The sequence below is a fragment of the Chrysemys picta genome, chromosome 14 (assembly GCF_011386835.1).
Source record: "Chrysemys picta bellii isolate R12L10 chromosome 14, ASM1138683v2, whole genome shotgun sequence".
Lineage (NCBI taxonomy): Eukaryota > Metazoa > Chordata > Testudines > Emydidae > Chrysemys > Chrysemys picta.
The window spans coordinates 43,146,895-43,170,411 of NC_088804.1; the positions used below are offsets into that span (position 1 = coordinate 43,146,895).

At 41.7% G+C, this 23,517-nt stretch overlaps 1 long non-coding RNA gene across 2 annotated transcripts in view; it reads left to right on the forward strand.

Annotated features, from left to right (window-relative positions):
• LOC112059016 (uncharacterized) overlaps positions 1-23,517 on the forward strand; it is a 75,601-nt gene that overhangs the window by 26,065 nt on the left and 26,019 nt on the right. For both annotated transcript variants that reach the window (XR_010592687.1, XR_010592686.1), the window contains exons 3-4: positions 12,141-12,265; positions 16,430-16,492. This is a non-coding gene — a long non-coding RNA (uncharacterized LOC112059016). The remainder of the gene's footprint in view (positions 1-12,140; positions 12,266-16,429; positions 16,493-23,517) is intronic.

Sequence of the window (23,517 nt, forward strand, 5' to 3'; positions counted from 1 at the left end):
ATGCTTTTTTTGCCTCTGTCTTCACGAACAAGATCAGCTCCCAGACTGCTGCACTGGGCAGCACAATATGGGGAGAAGGTGACCAGCCCTCTTTGGAGAAAGAAGTGGTTCGGGACTATTTAGAAAAACTGGACGTGCACAAGTCCATGGGGCTGGATGCGCTGCATCCGAGGGTGCTAAAGGAGTTGGCGGATGAGATTGCAGAGCCATTAGCCATTATTTTTGAAAACTTGTGGCGATCAGGGGAGGTCCCAGATGACTGGAAAAAGGCTAATGTAGTGCCCATCTTTAAAAAAGGGAAGAAGGAGGATCTGGGGAACTACAGGCCAGTCAGCCTCACCTCAGTCCCTGGAAAAATCATGGAGCAGGTCCTCAAGGAATCAATTCTGAAGTACTTAGAGGAGAGGAAAGTGATCAGGAACAGTCAGCATGGATTCACCAAGGGGAAGTCGTGCCTGACTAACCTAATTGCCTTCTATGAGGGGATAACTGGCTCTGTGGATGAGGGGAAAGCAGTGGATGTGTTATTCCTTGATTTTTAGCAAAGCTTTTGATACGGTCTCCCACAGTATTCTTGCCGACAAGTTAAAGAAGTATGGGCTGGATGAATGGACTATAAGGTGGATAGAAAGTTGGCTAGATCGTCGGGTTCAACGGATAGTGATCAATGGCTCCATTACTAGTTGGCAGCCGGTTTCAAACGGAGTGCCCCAAGGGTCGGTCCTGGGGCCGGTTTTGTTTAATATCTTTATTAATGATCTGGAGGATGGTGTGGACTGCACTCAGCAAGTTTGCAGATGACACTAAACTAGGAGGCGTGGTAGATATACTAGAGGGTAGGGATCGGATACAGAGGGATCTAGACAAATTAGAGGATTGGGCTAAAAAAAACCTGATGAGGTTCAACAAGGACAAGTGCAGAGTCCTGCACTTAGGACGGAAGAATCCCATGCACTGCTACAGACTAGGGACCGAATGGCTAGGTAGCAGTTCTGCAGAAAAAGACCTAGGGGTCACAGTGGACGAGAAGCTGGATATGAGTCAGTGTGCTCTTGTTGCCAAGAAGGCTAATGGCATTTTGGGCTGTATAAGTAGGGGCATTGCCAGCAGATCGAGGGATGTGATCATTCTCCTCTATTTGACATTGGTGAGGCCTCATCTGGAGTACTGTGTCCAGTTTTGGGCCCCACACTACAAGAAGGATGTGGAAAAATTGGAAAGAGTCCAGCGGAGGGCAACAAATGATTAGGGGGCTGGAGCACATGACTTATGAGGAGAAGCTGAGGGAACTGGGATTGTTTAGTCTCCAGAAAAGAATGAGGGGGGATTTGATAGCAGCCTTCAACTACCTGAAGGGGGGGTCCAAAGAGGATGGAGCTCGGCTGTTCTCAGTGGTGGCAGATGACAGAACAAGGAGCAATGGTCTCAAGTTGCAGTGGGGGAGGTCCAGGTTGGATATTAGGAAACACTATTTCACTAGGAGGGTGGTGAAGCACTGGAATGCGTTACCTAGGGAGGTAGTGGAGTCTCCTTCCTTGGAGGTTTCTAAGGCCCGGCTTGACAAAGCCCTGGCTGGGATGATTTAGTTGGGAATTGGTCCTGCTTTGAGCAGGGGGTTGGACTAGATGACCTCCTGAGGTCCCTTCCAACCCTGATATTCTATGATTCTTCTCTTCTCTCTTCCCCCCCCCCCATTTCAAGGTGAGCCAACATTTCTTGCCTTCAGGGGTGTGCACGGGGGGGGGGGGAGGCAATCAGGGCAGAGGCCCCCCATTCAGCGTGAGCACAGAACTCCTCCTGTGCCAGGGCAGGGAGTTTGAGCTCCTCCGACCCCCTCCCCCCCCCCGTTGGGGCAGGAGATGACAGCTCCTCCAGCTGCCAGCGAAGAGCAAGCTCCACCAGCCCTGGGGCTGTGGTGGGGAGGGGAAAGAGACAGCTCCTCTGGCCACAGGGGCACAAAGTGCCCCTCCAAAAGTGGCGCTAACTCTGTGGGGGCTCCAGCCCTGGAGCCCCCACAGAAATAAATTAGCAGGTGCTTAGCATCCACTGGCAGCCAGCTCCTGCCAGCACCTCCTGCCCTCTGCAGTCAGGCTCCTGGGGCGGATCAGGGGTGGGAAGAGGTGGAATGGGGGTAGAGGTTTGGAGGAAGGGGGCAGGACCTGGGCCAGAGTGGGGGGGTTGAGCAACCTCCAGGCCCAGGAGAAGCCGGTGCCAATGGTGGCCAAACTTTTATTCCTGTGCATGCCCCTGCTTGTCTTCTCCATGCAGGAGTGTGTCTGGTAGCTTTGTGTGTGAAACCAGCATGGTCAGTTTGGCAGTTGCACACAACAAAGGTGAGATGCTAGTTGTGCTTGCCAAGGTAATATATGGAGATATACCTCTCTCATAGAACTTTAACGGACTCTGAAAGGTCATCGAGTCCAGCCCCCTGCCTTCACTAGCAGGACCAAGTACTGATGTTGCCCCAGATCCCTAAGTGGCCCCCTCAAGGATTTGACTCACAACCCTGGGTTTAGCAGGCCAATGCTCAAACCACTGAGCTATCCCTCCCCTGGGCAATATTGAAAAAGATGTGAAAACTAATTTGTTTAAAGAGAGGGGCTGGCTTCCAATCTCTGATCCCTGGGCAGTGGAGTTCAATATTGCGAATGGAATGATCACTGTCATGGGGACAAGAGCATTGTGGGACAGGTGCTGGAGGACTGTTAAGGTTGACACAAATGATGCAGTGTCTACATTTGTGCTGTGTCAACCTAAATAGGTTGACTGTGGCTCTGTACCAGTCAGGGAGGTGGTATTACTGCATCACAGTAAATGGCCACTTACTTCGATGGGAGACAGATTTGAGTGTAGACACGTCCATAACTAGGTCGACACATTTGGACTTGCATCAGCCTAGCTTTGTGCATAGACCAGGCCTTGTAATGTTGAGCAGACCAACATCTAAATACTGTAAAATTCTGGACCCTTGTTCCTTGTGATATCCAGCATTGTTCCAGCGTCAGTTTGGGTTCTTCCTACTCCACCGACCCATCATAGTTTCCTGCTGGGTTCTGAAGGCCAGATCAGTAGGGGAAACTGACATTTGCCAGCAAGTGGTCACAGCAGTAGCAAGCATAGCTTCATATGCTAAGAGCTTTTTGAAAATCCCTGTGACTGAATATAGAGATGGAACCTGGGCACTCAAACAGCTGCGCATGCAGAGAGGCAACGGAATTTCCAAGTATTTGGTAACACCCATGTTCAGCTTTGAAAATCCTTCAATTTCCAGAGGAGCCTCTAAAGAGGGACTAGCTCAATTGCTGTATTCATGAGAAGTGCTAAGGAACTGTCACTTCCATTAACCTAACGGGGAGGTGAGGTACTTAGCACCTCACAAGATTATATCCTAAGGAGGTCATGATGTGAGAACAAGACAGGGACTCATGATCTCCTGAGTCACGTAACCCCACTATCTCTGTTCCCCTTTCTGTTAAATGAAGATAAACAGCGGTGTTGTAAGGTCTGGGTCGTATGTATGTTGCCTGTGCCCTTCGAACAGGCCTAATGGACACTCATTCACTTCTTGGGTGTATTACTCATGTTATAAAAATGTTATTCCTATTAATGATAGTATTAATCATACTCATGGGGTATTTAAAATTGTGTTGCCTTAGACTCTCCCCAAAAGCCATATTTGTAAATTCAGTGGCTTATCTCTTTTTATGACTTACCTTCTCTCTCTCCTCATACCATGATCAGTGGACCAAGGTATCAGGCTAGCTGGAGCCAGGGCCTCCAGCCCAAATGCCCCGCCATTCAGTGTGCTAGGAGGGGTGCCTGGGCCCTTCTTTAAAGAGAGTGGGGGAGTGTTGGGATATGTTTGGGTTAAGTCGAGACCTGGGAAACTGCTAATGTGCTGACATGGCATTAGGGGACAAAGGCATAAGAAGGCTGTAGTTCTTTGTTTAATAAATAAGTTGTCATATTTTGCCCTTCCCTGTTGCTTGTAAGAATAGATAAATGTTGCAGCTGCATGAGAAATGTGGGGATCTAAAGGATACCTTTTGGGTAAAGCAGTGTTCTCCTCCTCCCTTCCTTTCCCAGCTACATAAATAAGCCCTGGCTTATGGCCCCTTCCTACCTCCCCTAAGAATTGCTGACCAGGGAGATTTGTGGCAACAAATTGTTGCATTTTACCTTGACAATATATTTCTTTGCCTGTGTAATATGTATAATGCTGTGCACAATAAATAGGGTGGATTTACTAACAAAATGGGTGTGTTTATTACTTAAGGGTTTTTGGCGTGTTGTAACAAATATAGGCATTTACATACTAACAAACAAAAAGAACGTGATGTAACTAATTCAGTGCTTACTGGACAATTGGGTGCAGGGGAACATTTATCACAATAAAGAAGCCTGTACCTTATCCACCTCTGGGTCAACCTGCTCTTTCTTCTAACAATATAAATGTTTTTTCTTCAAATACTGTGTAAGTGCTTAGTATTATTATTTATTATTAACAGTAGCAAGCCAGTGTAGATATTATAGCATATTAACACCAGCAAACCTCTGTGCTTATTAATTGTTGAAAGTAAACTAACATAGTCATAGTTGAGATGGGGAAAGACTACATTTTGAACTGTTTTGAATTACATGCCATACAGGAACAGTGCAGACAAAATATGTACAAATTTAAGACTTTTAATAACAAATATTTATTCAGGGAAGCATATGAGAGCTTAACTTTCGTTCTAAGAAAAAAAAAATGAAGGCATTCTAGGCCTGTATAATAAACAATATATCATTATTAAATCACCAAATTACATGCACAATTAACTTTTTTATTAAACAAGATATAATGCCAACAATGTTACAATAATCTTATAAAGTATAACAAGTTTTTAACTTTAACCGCAACATGCACAGTGCCTTGATACTCAGGAGACTAATTTTAAAAGTGAGGGCATTCAGTAATTGAAAAGCAAATTATACAATTAGTCACTTGAGTAATTTAATCATGCACATAAGTATCCCAACTGTGTTGCTACTGTCTTTTAGTCAAATTTACTAGGGCTGCTTTTACTTTATCTCTCTAATTATTTTTGTTTTGTATCAGAAATCCAAAATTATCTGATATAGAGGTTTTTTTGTGCAGCATTGTCAGGATGCATTAATTTAAATCAGTGATTTAAATCACTGATTTTATCCATGATTTAAATCAGCAGTCAGGAAACCTTGATTTAAATCATAGGTTCTCAACCCAAGAGTCACCCCACTCTGAGGGAACGTCAAACATTCTAGAGGCCTCGGCTATGTGTGCTGGAGATGAGAGGCTCAAAGGGTCATTTCCTCTCCCCTTGTTAAACAGGGGGGACATTCCTCCCACTTTTGAGAACCTGAATTCAACAGGGATGCAATGAGGTGGAGGACCTGGACCCAGACCCGCTACTTGGCCCTAGAAGGAACTGGGCAGCATGATTGAAGGGCAGCTGAGTCAAATCTGAACAAATGGCGTTGTGACTTGGTGCAGGGAGTCATAACACCACTGAAATGTAATGGGAGGGAATGTTTTCATAGTACCATTACTTGCATGTTGATTTAAGTAATTTGCCTGGTATCTCCTGAATGAATGTATTAGCAATGCTAGGTGGCAGTAACCTTCTTGGTGTTGTAAGAGGTAAGGGGAGGGGCTTCAAGTAAAAACCCTCAAACAGCTAAGGTGGGGCATGATACAAAAAAGGTTGAGACCCTGTGATTTAAATGATCAATTTTTTTTATGCATTTCTAGTTTTCAGTTATTTTTGTAAAGAAAGATTGATTCTTGTTGGTTGGTAGCCATTAAAACATCTTGATGTGCAACATGTTTTTATATATATAATAAAAATTCACACTATATTTGGTGCTTCTTTTTGCTAAGCGAGAGCATGCAATTATCTGTACACATTTATTTAAGCAATTTATAGCTTAATTTAGATTTGTGAAGGAGGATGAAAGTCTTGGGGAAGGAGAACATAAAGCTGGAATGGAGGGAAACAATCCTACAGTTGATACGCTTCTCTCAGATGATGTCATGGTATCCTCTCACACTGAAGATACTCCTCCTGGGGAGGGAACCCCAGTTATGAGGAAGAGACAGGTAATAGTAATGGGGGATTAGATTATTAGAAATATAGATAGTTGGTTTGTGATGACTGGGAGAACGCAGGGTGAGCTGCCTGCCAGGTGAAAAGGTTGCAGACCTTTTGGGATAGCTAGATAGACTTGCGTGCAGTGCTGGAGAGGAGTTGATGGTCATGGTATATGTAGGGGAGAGGTCCTGGAGATTATATTTAGGCTCTAGGTAAGAAATTTAAGTCCAGGACCTCCATGGTAGCATTCTCTGAAATGCTTTCAGTGCCACACGCAAGGCCAGGAAGCAAGGCAGAATTGCAGAGTCTCAGTGCGTGGATGAGACATTGGTATAGGAAGGAGGGTTTTAGATTTATTAGGAACTGGGGAACCATTTGGGAAAGGAGGAGCCTATACAAGAAGAATAGTTTCCATCTAAACCAAAATGGAACTAGACTGCTGGCACATAGTTTAAAAATCCTCTATAGCCTTTTAAATTTTAAGGGCTGGCGGAAAGCCGGCAGGTGCGGAGGAGCACATGGTTCAGGCAGAGACATTCTTTACAGATGAATTTATTAAAGGGAAACTCTATATCCTAGTGAAGACGATGGGAAAGAAGTTCTTAAAATATGGGTGGAAGCTAGTGAGAAACAATCAAACATAAAAGAATCTCATTTAAATATAACACATGATGGCAAACAATTGAATATTGACAATGTGCAAATATTAAAGTCTAAATATTAAAATGGGAGAATTAGAATGCCTGACATTAAATGAGGATATTGATATAATAGGCATCACAGAAACTTGGTGGAATGAGGATAATCAGTGGGATGCAGTAATACCAGGGATAGATAGATAAAGATATGAATATGAATGACAGAGTAGGTTGTGCTGGTGGGGAAGTTACACTACGTGGGAACTTTTTGCATCACAAATGAACAGAAAGCTCCACCTGTATTGGTTCAGAGGAACCATGGGTCGTGACTCCCAAGGCTGTCCTGGATGAACAGCCTCAGATATGCCTTTCCTCCCATTCCCCCATGTCCACAGGTCATAGGAGGGGATGATGTGACAGAGCCAGCATCATTCTCCTAACATCCTACTGGCCCAAAAAGTTCTGGTTCATGGCACTTCTCATGATGCCTGCCTACCCACCCACCTATCACGATCCACCCATTCCCGGGTCTCCTAACCCGGGCCAGGGGAGAAATGAAGCTCCCCAATCCAGGGTCACTCCACCTCACAGCCTGGTATTTGGAAGGGCATCAGAAATAGAAAGCTCACGTTCGGGCCCCTGTTCAGGCAATCCTTAACCAAAGGAGTAAGAATTTTACTAGAAGCTGCTATCTGTCCAAATGGAGATGCTTTTTGGCCTGGGTATAACTCTATCAACATTCTCCAGATAACATAATCATCCTGGTCATCCGAAACCATCTCCTGTCTGTGATGGTCTCGCTATTAGTTTGCTGTGAGTACATCTAGCAGCGGTTAGTGCCTTCCTTCCTCTGGTAGAAGGACATTCCATCTTTACTCACCCACCCACTGTACGACTTATGAAAGGCCTCATCAGGACCTTCCCACCATTGCTTAAACCAATATCCTGTCAGTGCTCACAAGTCCACCTTTCGAACCCATGGCAACATGTGCCATAACCCACCTGTCCATGAAGGTGGCATTCTTATCACTTCACCCAGGAGGGTCAGCAAGCTTGGAACCTTCATGGAAGATGCTTCTTATACAGTGTTTAACAAAGAAAAGGTTTCTCTTTGACTATACCCTAGGTTTCTTCCCGAGATTATTTCTGAGTTCCATGTCAATTAAATGATACACTTAACTGCATTTTTCATGAAACCCCATGCTTCCTCTGAAGACAAGAGACTTCACTACTTGGCATTCTACTTTCAGAGAACCAAACCCACTAGGCAATCAGAGACTCTTGATCACCATAGCAGAGAGATCACATGAGCAGGGCCAGCTCCAGCTTTTTTGCTGCCCCAAGCGGCGAAAAAAACAACAACCCAATTGAGCCGCCGCTGAATTGCCGCCGAAGACTGAAGTGGAGCGATTGAGCTGCTGCCGAAGTGCCACCAAAGAGGAAGCGAGGGAGTGAAGGACCCTCCGTCGAATTGCCGCCGGAGACCCTGATGTGCTGCCCCAACAATGGACGGACTGCCGTCCCTTTCTATTGGCTGCCCCAAGCACCTGCTTCCTTCGCTAGTGCCTGGAGCCGGCACTGCACACGAGCAAGCTATATCCTCCCAGAGTAGATATGTGGGTTTTGGGATGCATCTTAGGGCTTGTCTACACTTACCGGGGGAACGGCGTGTAGTGATGGATGCATCAGTGGTCGATTCAGCGGGTCTAGTGAAGACCCGCTAAATGGACCACAGATCGCTCTCCCTTCAACTCCTGTACTCCAGCTGAACGAGAAGTGCAATGGGAGTCAACAGGAGAGCATCTCCTGATGACATAGCGTAGTGTGGACTCCGCAGTAAGTAGATCTAAGTACGTCGACTTCAGTTACGTTATTCATGTAGCTGAAGTTGCATAACTTAGATCCATCTCCCCCGTAGTGTAGACAAGGCCTCAGAGTGCTAAAAGAGAGCAAAAATTCCCCCCCCCTTGGGGATGTCACAGCGCACTCCACGTGAGTACAAGCTGCCTCCATGGCATCCCTATCTGACATACCAATGCAGGACATCTGCAGGGCAGCCAACTGGAGTTCTGTCCACATGTTTGTGACATACTACACTCTAGTTCATGCCTTGGTGGCAGATGGAGTTGTGGGATCAGCAGTAGTGCAAGTATCTTTGCTACCAAGTTCCTCACACTCACCTCCAGTTTGAACACTGTTTGCCAATCACCCATGTGTGGAATACCCATAGGGACCATCACTTGAAGTGAAAGTTACTGTAACTGGAGGTTCTTCGAGATTTGCAGCTCCTATCTGTATTCCACTATCCATCCTCCATCCCCTCTGCTTCAGATCCTATTGGATTTGCGATAAGAAGGAACTGGAGAGGTGTAGACCCACACTGCTTTTTATACTCTTGGTCAGCAGGGGTGGGGGAGGGATAGCTCAGTGGTTTGAGCATTGGCCTGCTAAACCCAGGGTTGTGAGTTCAAACCTTGAGGGGGCCACTTGGGGATCTGGGGCAAAATCAGTACTTGATCCTGCTAGTGAAGGCAGGAGGCTGGACTCAATGACCTTTTAAGGTCCCTTCCAGTTCTAGGAGATGGGATATCTCCATCATATTATTATTATTATTTATTATAGCAGCACGAGGAGCTGTACTGTGCATGTGTGGGCCAATGGACACTGCTTTGAAGAATTTCCAGATTCATGTGCATGGCGCACATGCATATCCACATGTAGAATACAGATAGAACCACACATCTTGAAGAACCTCCAGTTACAATAAGTAACCTGCACTTCCAAGGCCAGAAGGGAGAATCAAGAATATTGTATCACTGTTTCTTGGGACAAGAGAGGGATTTGAAGATGCTTAAGTTTTATTTTGAAGAGCTATTTCAAGTCCAACATATAAATATTCTAGAGTAAGTCCCTGCAGCACCAAGGCCTGGTTCTACAAGCCTTCCATTTGTGGGAATCCCATTTGATTTGAATGGAAGTTGCACCCAAGGTGGACTTTGAGGATTGCGTGTGAATTGTGCTACAGACTGAACTAGTTGTTTGGCTTCAGAGGAAGGGGCAGATCTAAAAGATGTTACGCAGGAAGAAGTGCAAATATTTAGATACTACTTGATGTAAGGATTTAGAGAAAGGGCCAACTCAAAGGTAATGCCCAGGTTACAGGCCTGACTGACCGAGAAGATGATTCCACCGTGACTGAGAGAGGAGGATGGGGCTTGAAGTGGAAGATTAAAAGCTCTGTTTGGGCCATGTTGAGTTTAAGTGATGACTGGACCTCCACAAGGAGACGTCAGAAAGACAGGCCGTGATTTTTAGTTTGGACAGAGGAGACGGGTCAGGAGTGGAGAAGTAGATCTGTGAGACATCAGCACAGAGATGGTAGTGTCATGTTTGTGAATGAAATTGCCAAGAGAAAAGTGTTAGGCAGGGGTTCTCAGCTTTTTTTTTGGGGGGGGGGAGGGGGGCTGGGATTCCTTTTGAAAATATTTCATGCTTTGATGACTCCTCCCCAGATGTGATGACACCCCTCCCCCATACCATGCCACCCTTACTTTTGTGTTGCTGCTGGTGGCAGTGCTGCCTTCAGAGCTGGGTGCCTGGCAAGCAGCTTCTGCTCTCCAGCCAGTGAGCTTTGAAGGCAGCACAGAAGTAAGGATGGCAATACTGTGACCCTCCCCCCTACACTACTCTTGCAATCCCCTTTTGGGTCAGGGCCCCCAGTTTGAGAAACACTGGTAAGGGGAGAAGAGGAACAGGGCTAAGAAAGGAACCCTGCAATAATCCCACAGAAAGTTTAAGCAGTTAAAATAACCATGCACTTCTCCTGCTAGCAGCCTAGACTGGTACATGCCTGTGCAAGGTTAGGCAAACAGTTATTTTGCCGTGCGGATGAGTTCCCCTTTCTGCGGTACTGTAACCAGTAATACTTGTCCTCCATCCTCCTAAAACTCTGTAGTGAGCTATCTCAGAGTGCACTTTTCCATGTGAAGAGATTTCCATTCCATATGCTTGCTATCTGGAAACTCTATCTCCAGTACATGAGCTACCCCAGAGGGTTCTGAGCTACCCCAGAGGGTTCTCTTGACTATGCAGCCATGAGAGTATGGTCTGGTTTAAAATGCCCAGCACTCTACAGTAAAAATAAAGGTATACTCCAGAGAGAGATGAATAATGAGCATTTAAATCAGATTAGTAAAGTGTCTCCATACAAACATCAGGAGTATGAGAAATAAGTAATATGAGTTGGACGTGATACTAAATAATGGAAAGGATGACCTGGTGGGCAGGACTGAAACTTGATGGGATGATTTTCAGTTCAGATGGGTAAAATCTATATAGGAAGGCATCACAAACTTGTTCTCAATCACCCACTATTATTATATTTTATTATAACACACAGGCTGATTCTCTGCTGTGGCCAAGAGCCACTCAACTAATTGGGGCAGGGAGGAGGCCATAAAGCCAGTTACAGCTCCCTGAGTCTCTGCTTAGCTCCAGCCCAGCATAGTTTAGAACAGCCTGGGGGCTGTTAAACCTGTGTCAGCTGTAGATAGCCAGATCGCAACAGGTTCTGTCTCTATCCTTTCCTGATACGCCCCTTGTGATGGGGTTGAATAGGGTGTGGGTGGCCTAGGAGATGGCTTTCCTGGCCATACACTCCCTGAAGAAGCCTGCATGCTGGGAAAAAAGTGGATGATTTCAGCTCCCTTTGTGTTGCCTGAGTGGCAAAAAGGGAATGGATTGGGGCAGTGAATCCACCCTGTAGCCTGTACATCTTTTATTCAATCACCTGTCTTGTCTGGCTCAAAACAAAGCACTACATGGACTCTGTGACTGATAACTCCCTCTGTCTCTCCTGCTTCGTTATTTTTATATCGTGATTTTTTTCAGTACTGTCTCCCTTGATTTGTGGTTACTATCAAGAGACAATCTTGATATCTGATAAAGTTTTTCTTTCATAAGTAATATCTACACAGTAAATAGTTAAGCCATATGACAGGAAAAACAGTGAAAATAAACATATCCCAGTTCCCATGCTGGACTGTTTTTAGCCTAGTACTAACTTTAAAAGAATGCATATTGATACAAAACATGAAGATAAGAAATAGAGCTAACCTCCATATACATGAAGCCTTTGAGCCTCTCCCTCTGAGCTTTGCTGGGCCAGCAGCTATGGAAACCATTTCTTATTTAACCGAGCCTTAAAGAAGAGAGATTTAGTCTTTATTGCCAGTGTTTGAATGTCTTTATTAATACAATTATTTATTATTATTATTAGTGTCCAGTAGGCATAAGGGATGGATGATTTGTAATCAGAACTCTTTTTTGATATGTTTGTTTGAAAAATAGACATGCTTTTTCATATTTTGCATCTTCCCTCCTCCCCCAGAACTGTTTATAGTGACCGCATTTTCAACACATGGGTGGAAACAGAAGTGATCTTTGCAGCTATAGATGCTTCTTAATGTTAGTTCAAGATAAAGATGCTCACAGAGGCTGCTGCTGTATAAAAAGGTGAGAAAACAAATAAGAACAAGTGTTAATTTATGTATGCAGATTCCACGTCTGCACAGCAGGTGAAAATGCTGCATTAATGCTGGAAATGTCCATCCTGCTGTGTAGTTTTCCTCCCTTTTTATTACTTGGATGTTTGGTCTCAAATGAATGTAGCATACGTATCTGCATGTTATCACAATGGATCCCTCTTACTTTCCAGTTATTAATACAGATATATATTTGCTCCAAATTGGTCTCCATAAAGTATTCAAATTAAAATAATTGTGGTAGCAAATACAGTTGATTTTGGTGGTGTATTGTTTATATACATAGCTAGTAGTTTTCAGTCTAGGGGTTATTAATTAATTACACATAAAAAACTACATTAAAATTAAGGTTGCAAAGTCACACATTTTAAAAGTTAGGAAATGCCAGAATCAGGGTTGCCTCATTAACTTCTTGTGCCTATGCATGGTACAGTCTTTAATTATACAATCACATAGTATTTTTTTATACAGAACCGCTGCCTCATTCAGTGCTCAGTTACTGAGCACCTATTAAATATTTTGTTTTGTCTTCAGTGTTCAGGGTTTATTTACTGCACAGTATTCAAATGCTACTATTAAAAATTATTAATTTACTCATTGGCTTTTCTGTAGTGCTCCTCACCAGAGTACAGTATCCAAGAGTTTCACAAACATCAATTAATGAGTCTGCACAAAAGTCCTGGAAGATGAGGGAATGCTATTGTTCCCATTTTACAGAAGGGGCAAACGCCCTTCATGGTGAGGAGATGGTATTCTCCCCATTTCACAAATGGGAATCTGAAGTGCAGAGAGATTAAGATCAAAAATATGCACTGATTTTTGGATGCACAATTTGAAATGACTAGGAACTGATTTTTCAGAATACTTAGCATTATATAACAATTTATATATTCAAACATAGCTCCTGTCAGGGCCGTCCCTAGCTATTCTGGTGCCCTCCGCAGCCCCCCCATTGGGTGTGTGTGTGTGTGGGGCCCCAGGCCTCCGTGGGGTGGGGGCCTGGCTCCAGGGTGGGTGGGGGCTGGCTTGGTGGACAGGGGGGAACCATCCCCCAGCACTCACCGGTGGCACAGCTGGGGCCGGGCCGCTGCACTTTCCACCGCTGGTGAATGCAGGCCCAGCCCTGCTGTAGTCCTCAGGGGCGGGAAGAGGCGGGCTGGGGTGAAGGCTTTGGGGAGGGGGTGAAGTGGGGGCAGGGGTTGGGTGGAGCAGGGGCGGGAGCCCGGGGGAAGAGGCAGGACAGGGGCTGGAACAGCACGCAGCTGTGTAGGGCACCAGGAAATTTGTACTGCGGACTTTGCGTCTGGGTAAGGACGGCCCTGGCTCCTGTTGACGTCCGTTGCAATTGTGACTATTCAGCACTTCTGCACATCAGGCCCCCTCAAATTGGACATCCAGAAAATGTGGAACATATAATTAGTTATCACCTGTGAAAAATTTGGTTTAAGTGACTTACTTAGGATCACACAGGAACTGTTAGCTGCAGTGATGGAATCCAATTCTCCAAGGCAGCATCCAGAGGTCTTAACCATGAGACGCCCCTTTCTCTTCCTGCAATGCACTGCCTCATTCACTACACACTTCCCAGCTTCTGCAACAAAAAAGGCAGGGGTGCTACAGACAACAGCTTGTTTTATTATACAACCATGATTAATTCTTGATCATGTAAGTAAAAACTGTGTCATAATGCATTTGGTAAAAGGGGACAAAATTAAGGTTGCACAGGCAACTTTAATTCGGGCATTTCCTAGCTTTTAAGTGCTTGACTTTGCAATCTTAATATTCTTTTACTTATTGTGTGTGTGTGTGTGTGTGTGTGTGTGTGTATAATTTCCTAGATTTTTTTTTTTTTAAAGCAAACTGAACCTCCCCCTGCCCCCAGCAATTCCATCATGTGGCATCATATGGACACCCACATAGTTCATCCGTTCTGGTGCCTAGCCTGCATCTCCCCAACCCACAGCAGCCATCACAAGGAAAATCCTTCTGAGTCCCTCTAGCCCTGGTGTGGAGCATGCTGTTCAGTCACTCTGTGGGACTGGCACATATGCACAGCCCAGTCATATGTAGCAACTGTGAGGGATGGAGCATGTTCATTTGCTCTGTGGAGATGGTGCATGTGCAGTCTGGTAGCACTATCAGCTGTGAAATGCTGAAACATGCTCATTGAGGATGGAAACTTTGGAGATTTTAAATTGTTAAACTCGATCAGGTTTCTAGTGAGCATGTGCAAACAGCAATTTTTCAAAGGCTTTAGCCAGATTTGGGTGGATTTTCACAAGGATGGCAAAAGGCACACCTCTAACTTAAAGCCACCTCCCTCTGCCAAATTTTAAGTCCCTGACCCAAAGCATGGAGGTGCTAGCTAGCTTTTCAAAGAAAAAGGTCTTAAGAATTTTTTTAACATGGACAAAACAATATATTTCTCCCTAACCTCATTCTTAAAAATGGCTGAAAAATTTTGGCTGAAAATTACTGAAAAACTTCAGTCTGAGGCAGGAACTGGGCATGGAAAATTTCAGCCCAAACAGTTAAAGTCTGGCAACGTTATAAGTAACTGAAAACAGGGTCTTATGATGGGAAGTGTCAGGCAACCTTAATAATAGCTTGCAGTTAAAAATTGCTGCCTAATTTATAATTTTAATGTGTCTGGCTTCATCTTCAAGCCATTGGTCCTTGTTTATGCCTTTCTTTGCTAGAATAAGGAACCCTTTATTACCCATATATGTTTTCTCCCCATATGATGTTTGTGAGACACAGTCCATGTGATCTTGCCCTTGTGCTGTTTCTTCAATTGAAGGGCATCACAATATTTTTGTCCTCAATATTAAATTTGGGTTGGGTGTATCAACCTTTTGATGCAGCAACATCCTATCCTAGTCTGTTTTCTCACATGGCATTTAGTTGCAGAAATCACTACATAATGATATGTACATACTATACACAGGATAGACCTGTCAGAACCTTAGTTGTGAACCTGCTGTAATGTCCCTTTTTTTAGTTTAAAGAGGGTCAGAGCTACGCTATGACTACAGCTGAGAATCTTGGCCAATATTTTTAGAAATTGTCCTAGACCCTTTAACTTTCCCTGTTTACTCATTGTCTTTGAAAGAGCCTGCATCATAGTGATCTTCCCTCCTGGCTGAGGAGGGCTGGAGGCTGCTTCCTACAGAGCTAGTCTTTGCCATCTGTGCATCATTCAAGAGAGTCACTAGAGCAATGTGAAGTTCTCCTATCAGTCTAGGGGATGTGCATGCTGCCTTTGAATGTCCAATCCTTGCCTGCCTTGGGAGCTTGGAACAGACTGCAGGACAGCTGTTGGTCTCCTGCATAGGAGCGTTTGTACCATTATTGAAACATCACATTGACCCAGAATGTATCTTTGAGCACCCACAGTGCTTTATGGAGTAATGAGTTTAATAATAGTAATATGGGGGCAGTGGAGGCAAATGAAGCTGCCCTACTGTGCTAAGTTTCAACATGCAATGCTATTTTACATTCAAGCTAGAAGAGTTTGCAGATGTGGCCATAAGTTTTATGAGAGAGGCCCTTTCACTGTATGATTTTTTTAATGTCTCTTTTGTTTAATATGGAAATGGATTACCGATAATGACTTATGTATTCTCTTAAGTATACTGAGCATTTGATCTTCAACCTCTTGTGTCCATCAGCCAGAAGATGGAAATCTGGATTTTCCTTCATGATAGGGCCTTATTAATATTTATAATGAGATATTTGTTATGAGGATGTGACATATTAATTTTTACTTGAAGTAAATACAACTTGCCATCAGGGGCATCGTTAATATGATATTTTGGGGATAAAGCTCTGAATGCTGAAAAAAGTTCACAAACTCTTTCCCTGTCACATGACAGACAAATTTGAGAGGGAACTAAATTTAACTCAGAAGCTAATTAGCTTCTTCTAAGGAACTCAGCATTTAACAACGAGCATTGTTCTATCTGCTGGAAAGCAATTAATCTGTATTACACAATTAAAAGCAAGCCTATTTTTTTTTAAATGAACCAAAAGGACAGTCAGTGCCCAATGTGCTGATCTACCAGCTGATGGATCTAAATTGTTTTGGAAATTTAGAATGTGAATTGACCCTAACCTATCTTTATTATTTATCTAGAGACAGATGTACTGAAGAGCTGCTTGATAGATGCTGGAGAGAAATATGCCGGTTTCTAAACTGGTGGGGACACTATTTTATTTTCTATCTCTATATAATGTTTTATTTGTTCCAGCAGTTGTTTAGAAAAATCCAAATGGGTCTCTTTCAGTTCTTCAATACCCAAAGGAATATTTGGCTATGAGAACAGGATATGATTATGATGTGTTAAAGGAGTTCTGATTTCCTTTCAGAAAAATCAAAGTAGTTTGGATCCACAAGAGCAAAATCAGCATCTCCAGACATATTGTCAATATGGATTTGAGATATTAACAATAGGGTGATTCTTCAATAACTAAAACAACGAGGAGTCTGGTGGTACCTTAAAGACTAACAGATTTATTTGGGCATAAGCTTTCATGGGTAAAAAACCCCACTTCTTCAGATGCATAAATCTGTTAGTCTTTAAGGTGCCACCGGACTCCTAGTTGATTTTGTGGGTACAGACTAACACTGCTACCTCTCTGATACTTCAATAACTAAGTAACTTTTGGAGACCTGGGTTGAAATCCTATTTATTTAGAAGTACTGTAACTATAACATTGAGTCTGATCCAGGTTGTTGTTAGACCTTTCTCTATATATCAAGACAATCATACAAAAATTTTGGTACAGTTGTTATGCTGTGTAGAAGAGGTACAAGATTGCCTGGCTGGGTCTGCTGCAACTTCCAATTTTAATGCAAAGCTCTGTAGGGATCAAGGCCTGAAATAGCTGGGGAGTTGAAGGGAAGATGAGAGTGCATTAGGTAAAACAGCATTCTGAATATGTAACTTTTCTTCTAATATCTTTAAAATGTCTAAATTGATTTTTTTACATGTTCTGTTATTAGTCCAGACTTTCTCTCTTAATTGACGTTGCAATGTGGTATTATGTGCATTATGTTGGATGTCTTTGGGACTGTATCATTAGCTTCCAAAAAGCATTGCCTTAGAACTAGTCTTGATATAGTTAATTTCCATTCTTGGGGGGGAAAGTGTTGATATAATTTTAATTATTTTATTTGTTCCTAGACATTTTGTGCTTCCTTTTGTGACATAGGAATTTAATTTACTGGTTCATTTTGAGACCTGCTGGAAAGTTAAGTCTGTTTATTTTGGTTGGTTAGTTGTAGATCAACCGAGAGGATTGGCAATACAAATGAAAAACAATAGCCTGTAGGCATGCCGTGTGTATGTGCTTATCTAAATACTACTGGAAGCAGGGGTGTCTGTCTGTCATTTAGGAGGTTCCAGTCTACTCATGGCAAAATCAAATGTTATGGAGAAGACTAGTATTGCCTCACTTAATTTTATTTATTTATTTTTCCAGTTTTATAATTGTGCCCATTAGATATGCTATGTACACGGATTTAAATATACCACTCCTTTTATGCTTAATGGCAGCATAAAAGGATAAAAGCTGAAAATATCGTTTGCAGGGACTCTTGCCTAGTAGCAGTTTTTTAAAATTATATTTGAAAGGATTTTTGATTTTTTTCTTCAAATGCTGTACTTATTTTAGGACTGTATAAGTATGTGGTATATTTACAAATATTAATGTACAAAGTATGGCAGTAAACAACAATTCCTCTAGACCTGTTATGGACTATATGCTGAGAGTTTTTCCTTTTTCAATATAATACCATCAAAAAGGGAATTAAAATAGAAAAGAACACATTCTGAAACATTGTAGGTCTGACTTAAACCCTCAAAACCAAGTACATTCAGAGGTGAGGAGACGCATCATCTTTAAAAATGATGCAAGGCAAACTTCTGTAGTGCTTTTAATGCTAGGATCAAAATATTTGCAAACTTCTAGTAACCTCTCAGTACCCATGTGGGATGTGTAAGGGTATCTTTGGATTTCGGCTTCCATATTTGGTGCGGAAGGCGGCAGCTGTTTAACAACAGACAGCAACTCTACATAAAGAACCTACAGCAAAGCATTTTTCTGCTTGCTTCCATTTATTAGGTGTTTAGAATGTCATGAATTTCTGAGGAAACAGAACTTTGAATTTGGGTCTTGGCAGGTAAGCCAGGGAGGAATTTATTTGAATATGCTTTGTTTTGTTTATTAATATTTAAATATTTGTAATGGCTGAGTCTATATATACACAATATGTTCCTTTATCTATTTAGGATCTTAAATAGTCTTTTGTTTGATACATTTTCAGGTGTACACCTTTAATTTGCTTCATTCTGCCTAGACAGTGCAGAAAACTGAGAACAGTGAGTGGTCTTCCAGAACATGTGGTTATAATCAAGTAGATAGTACACATACCCTACCTGCTAATTTTAAAGAACTTTTATAAATTGTGTTAGCGCTCAAGGCCCTGATTCAGCAATGCACTTAAATCATGTACTTAACTTTTAAGTAGCCTCACTGAGGGCAGTGCCACTACTTACATGCTTCAAGCACATGCATAATGGCTTTGTTGAATCATGGCCCAAGTGCTTATAATGCATTAACATATATTTGGTCTTTAAGGTGGTTTCCAAAGAACAATAATGTCATAATTCCCATAACAAGATTTATTATTTTGCAGTATTCTTATCCTCTTCATCTGTTGTTTGTTTAGAAGGATTTCTGCGGTGCTCATCATTGAAGCATGTGAGTGCTTTTGTGATGATGGATAATAAATTTATACAAAATCTGAATGTATCCCAAAGATGCCAACAACTAAAACAGGATTTCTGGGTCCTGCATAAAATAAAAACAAATTGGTACAACTAAACAAAGAATTGGTGTGATCCCTGTATTTCATTTATATTCTCTTATCAATAAGATGTTTGTCAATCAAGAAGCATCCATCCCATGTTCTGAGAGCTCTTATGCTATTTTACATATTTACTAATTATTGCTCACAAATAATAAAGCTGCTCATCCTGTATGTACACCAAATTCTATATATTCCTGCCTTAAGTGCATGGAAGGAAAAAATGAACTCTGGAGTGTTTCAAGATCCAGGCTCTGGTGGATCAGCAGATGGGAAGTAAATTCCAGAGTGGAAGATCTTTCATGGAGAACATGTTGACATCAATCTCTTCCCATTTGTAGTGAGAAACTCTAACTCAGCTCAAATAAGGGAGAGGGAAGAGGGAGTGCCAAAATATATACACTGGGTGGGAACTCTTAGGTAGGTTTAAATTGAATATAAATAAATACATAAAATAACAAGAACATTGCATTAGCTTATTTCAGCTGGCCTGCATTCACCCATCAGTCTACTGCAGAAACTGGTCAGCCATTCCACTGCATTGGAAGGGTTACGCAAGATACATAGTATTTACTTTTTCTGTGTTGTTTAATTACACATCTTTTGATGTGTCTACCATATAAAAAGTGTGGGTAGTCAGTCATATGAGAGATCCAAAAATATAATAGGTACTTAAACTTATCAGTCCAAAGTTCGATTGTTCATGTAAACAGCTGCTTATATACTGCAATGCAAATGGCCTGTAAAAAGTCAAGCATTTTAATAAATGCCTATTCTTACACTGTACCATGATATAAGTGTGGTACATAAGCAAAGTATTAGGTTCACTAAAAAGAAGATAGGGTTAGTCTGTGACATATGCTATTTATATAATTAAACCTTTAGTATTGTCCTGTTGTCATTCAGTATTTTTCCCCACCAGAGGGCAGAAAAGTCTGGGCTGTAAATATAATTCAAAAAATGCCTTTATTGGAAGAAAACTTTAATTTGTCCTTGATACTTCTTTTAAACATGTTAAATAAATTTTAAAAAAGGAATTTATTTATAGAAAAGGTCTCAGACAGAAGGAATGTTTTTAATGGTTTGCTGGCTTTTTTTGGATGGTCACCATACACCATTGGTCATCATTTTTTCCCTTCTCTAGGTCCTAATAATAGATTCTAATTGCTGGATTTAATAGTGCTGTGCTACTGTAACTTCTGTGCCTAGGGCAGCTCACTTCCACTGACTCATGGTTTTTAGCTCTTAATGTGTACACAGGGGAAACAAAAAAAGACCAACATTTCACCAGTTGCTTTTGCCAACATGAAAATGCCTGTGTAAAAGGAAAACAAAATTCATATACCAGGTTTGAGGCTAACCATGATTATATTTTCTTAGTTTCACTGCTTCATTGCTTTTCTCTTCCTTCTACCCCCATTCCTGTAAGGATGTAAATTACAGGCTGTGATAAAAACCATCTAGTTCTGTGATCTCAAGTAGTGATTCTCCCTTCCAGAGATTGCTGTAAGGTTGCACAACATGTTAGCTCCAACTGTGCTATGATGACAACTAGATGTGGATAAGAGGAAATCATTCGACAATTTCATCTTCTTTGTATTGTTACTGTCATGGAATTATTTGTGTGTTTCAGATTTTGAGGTTGAATGTTCCTTATATATGTTCAACGCAAGCCAAGTGGTAGCTCCAATTGCAGAATTTTTAAAAGAAGTAAATACACTGTTGAAGATAAAATGTGTAAAAACAACAAAACATTAAAGACTCAATTTTTGTTTAAGGCTGATAGTGATTCCCCCCTGTAGGGCATGAAATTAAAATGTGTGCACAGAACCAAATGATTGCTACAGTATCATGGTTTTTAGTAGCAGTTGTCTCATTGAAGTAGTTAGTAATGCTAAAAAGAAGTGAAGTGGAACAGTGTAGGTGGTAAAAGCTTGATACGAAGAGGATGTTTATATGGAAAAATTGACTGCTACAGACATAATCAGTGGCATAGACCTGGTGATATAGGCATAGTAAAAAAGATGTGAGAAAGATATCATAGCAGTAACACAGGGACTTTCTGTAGTCATAAAATGTGAGTTGCATTATTGTGCACTAATATACCTCTCCATAGAAAGCCTATGCACAACACTGGCATTTAAATGTATTTGGCCACCCACATCTATTGCTCATGAGATATCTCTGCCCAGAAACAAACAAGTCATTCAGAATGTTTTCTTTTAAGCACCATAACAATTTGCAGCTTTAGGAAAGATTTATTTTAAAACCTTATTGTTTTACTCATAATTGCAGATACAGATGGCCTTAGTGGTATGGAAAGAAATTTAAACCGTAGAAATTGTAGAGCACCCAGAAGTTTAGTTCTAATCCTATACATTTCTCATGCTAAAATGTTTCTCTTTTTCAATGTTTTTCCCCCAAAGTGAATAATTGTGCAAACATTTACCTGTTGGAAGATTAAATATTCCTTTATATACATATTATGTACATTAGTGAGTTTACTGTATAAACTCCATATATTTACTTTTGTTACTTATTCTTGCCCTGTGCTTAACATGCTTAGTCTTGGTTCAGTGAGTGATATCACAGTAAACCTGGCAGCCTCCCAGCAGCCAGCCCTTTGCAGATGGAAGAATGACAAACCTGGCTTATAGTGCCAAAGCCTAGCATGGAGAGGAATGCACTAAACAGATTTCCCCCAAAGGAAACATGAGGAAAACATCTTGTTATAAGAGAGATATTTAATATGTTTTTCCTATTTGGAAAGCAGTTAATGTCTGGGAATGTCCTTTCGCTCCCTGGCCAGCACGATTGATATTACTTTTGATCTTTTTTTTTATTCAGATTAGAAATGATTTATTTGTGATGAAACTAGCAGCAATTACACTGTATCAATATTCATCATTGTACACTTTTTTGAACACTATTTTTGGGAGGGTAAAAGTTTTGAAAGTAAACATGTTTCAAATTATTGTTTGTTTGGAATGAGAATAGGATTATAAAGCATGACTGATAAAACAGGAACTCAAGGACTCAGAAAAAGGCATATTTATAAGAAGTCCAAGCAAGAATATACATTATACTAATTCACTGAATAATTGTGATGCTTCCAGCATCCCAGTCTGTCTGGGAAATGACATGTATTCTGGCCTGACTGGGCACAATTTTTGTGCCTAACTAATCCAAAACACAGGTCACTTACCCTATAGGACAGGAAGGGACCATGACAGGTCATCTAGTTCAGACCCCTGCACTCATGGCAGGACTAAGTATTATTTAGACCATCCCTGACAGGTGTTTGTCTAACCTGCTCTTAACCTCCAATGATGGAGACTCCACAACCTCCCTGGGCAATTTATTCCAGTGTTTAACCACCTTAAGAGTTAGGAAGTTTTTCCTAATGTCCAACCTAAATTTACATAGGTAGTGGGAAGAATCTGTGCTAAGGAGGAAGCTGCTTGATGGTCTGGGAAGAGGGGTTTTTGCTGTTCCTGTGCTTGAAGCAGCGTGGGTGGAGGTATAAAACCTAGATTATGTGAAGGTGTGGTGTTTATATAACGTCTTGTCAACATGAGTTTGGGATAGGCTCTCTTGAGGGAGTTATGTTGCTCATTCCAAACAAGTGCCAATAAAAATGTCATACTGCAGCATATCATGATATGTTCTGCAAGTGCCACATGTTACAGAAAAAAAACTATTTTTCAAATATTTTAGAAAGTTTTGGAGCTATTTTTTGTATCCTCCCCCCTGTAAAGCCAAGTGCTTTATTTACCATGAACCCAACTGTCCAGAGCTCAGAGGAACCATAAAAACCTCTAACTATGCCCTAACATAGCTTTTCAGTATATAAAAGGCTTTTTAACTCATTATCTTGGGCCCTTCCAGGGTTGGAAGCAGGTGCCTGCGTCCCTTCTGAAAGCTGATCATCTCAGATTTCTGTGCCAGTGCGGGGTCACATGAACACATGCGCTAAAGCCATGGTACTCTTATTTACAGAAGAACTGTCACTGCCCAGTATGAAATCTTGGCCTTCCTGCATCTTGGGTTGGGTTGATTCTTGGAGGAAATTCTGCATTTAAAAATTTTTTTTTTTCTTTGGATAGCTGATTACTTCACTTATTTTAAATGAGCTATTTAGAGCTGAGGGCAGGTTAGGTAGTCAAAGGCTCATGATAAGTTAATTTATCACATGGCTCCATAACTGATCACTAGGATATTACCTCCACAAGTGCTTTCAGATCCCCAGTTAGTGTAAATTGGCATAGTTCCATTAAAGTCAGTAGAGAGGGATGCTGATTTACACCAGCTGAAGTTTTGGCCCTATATGTTGGGACAAATTCTGCTTTTAC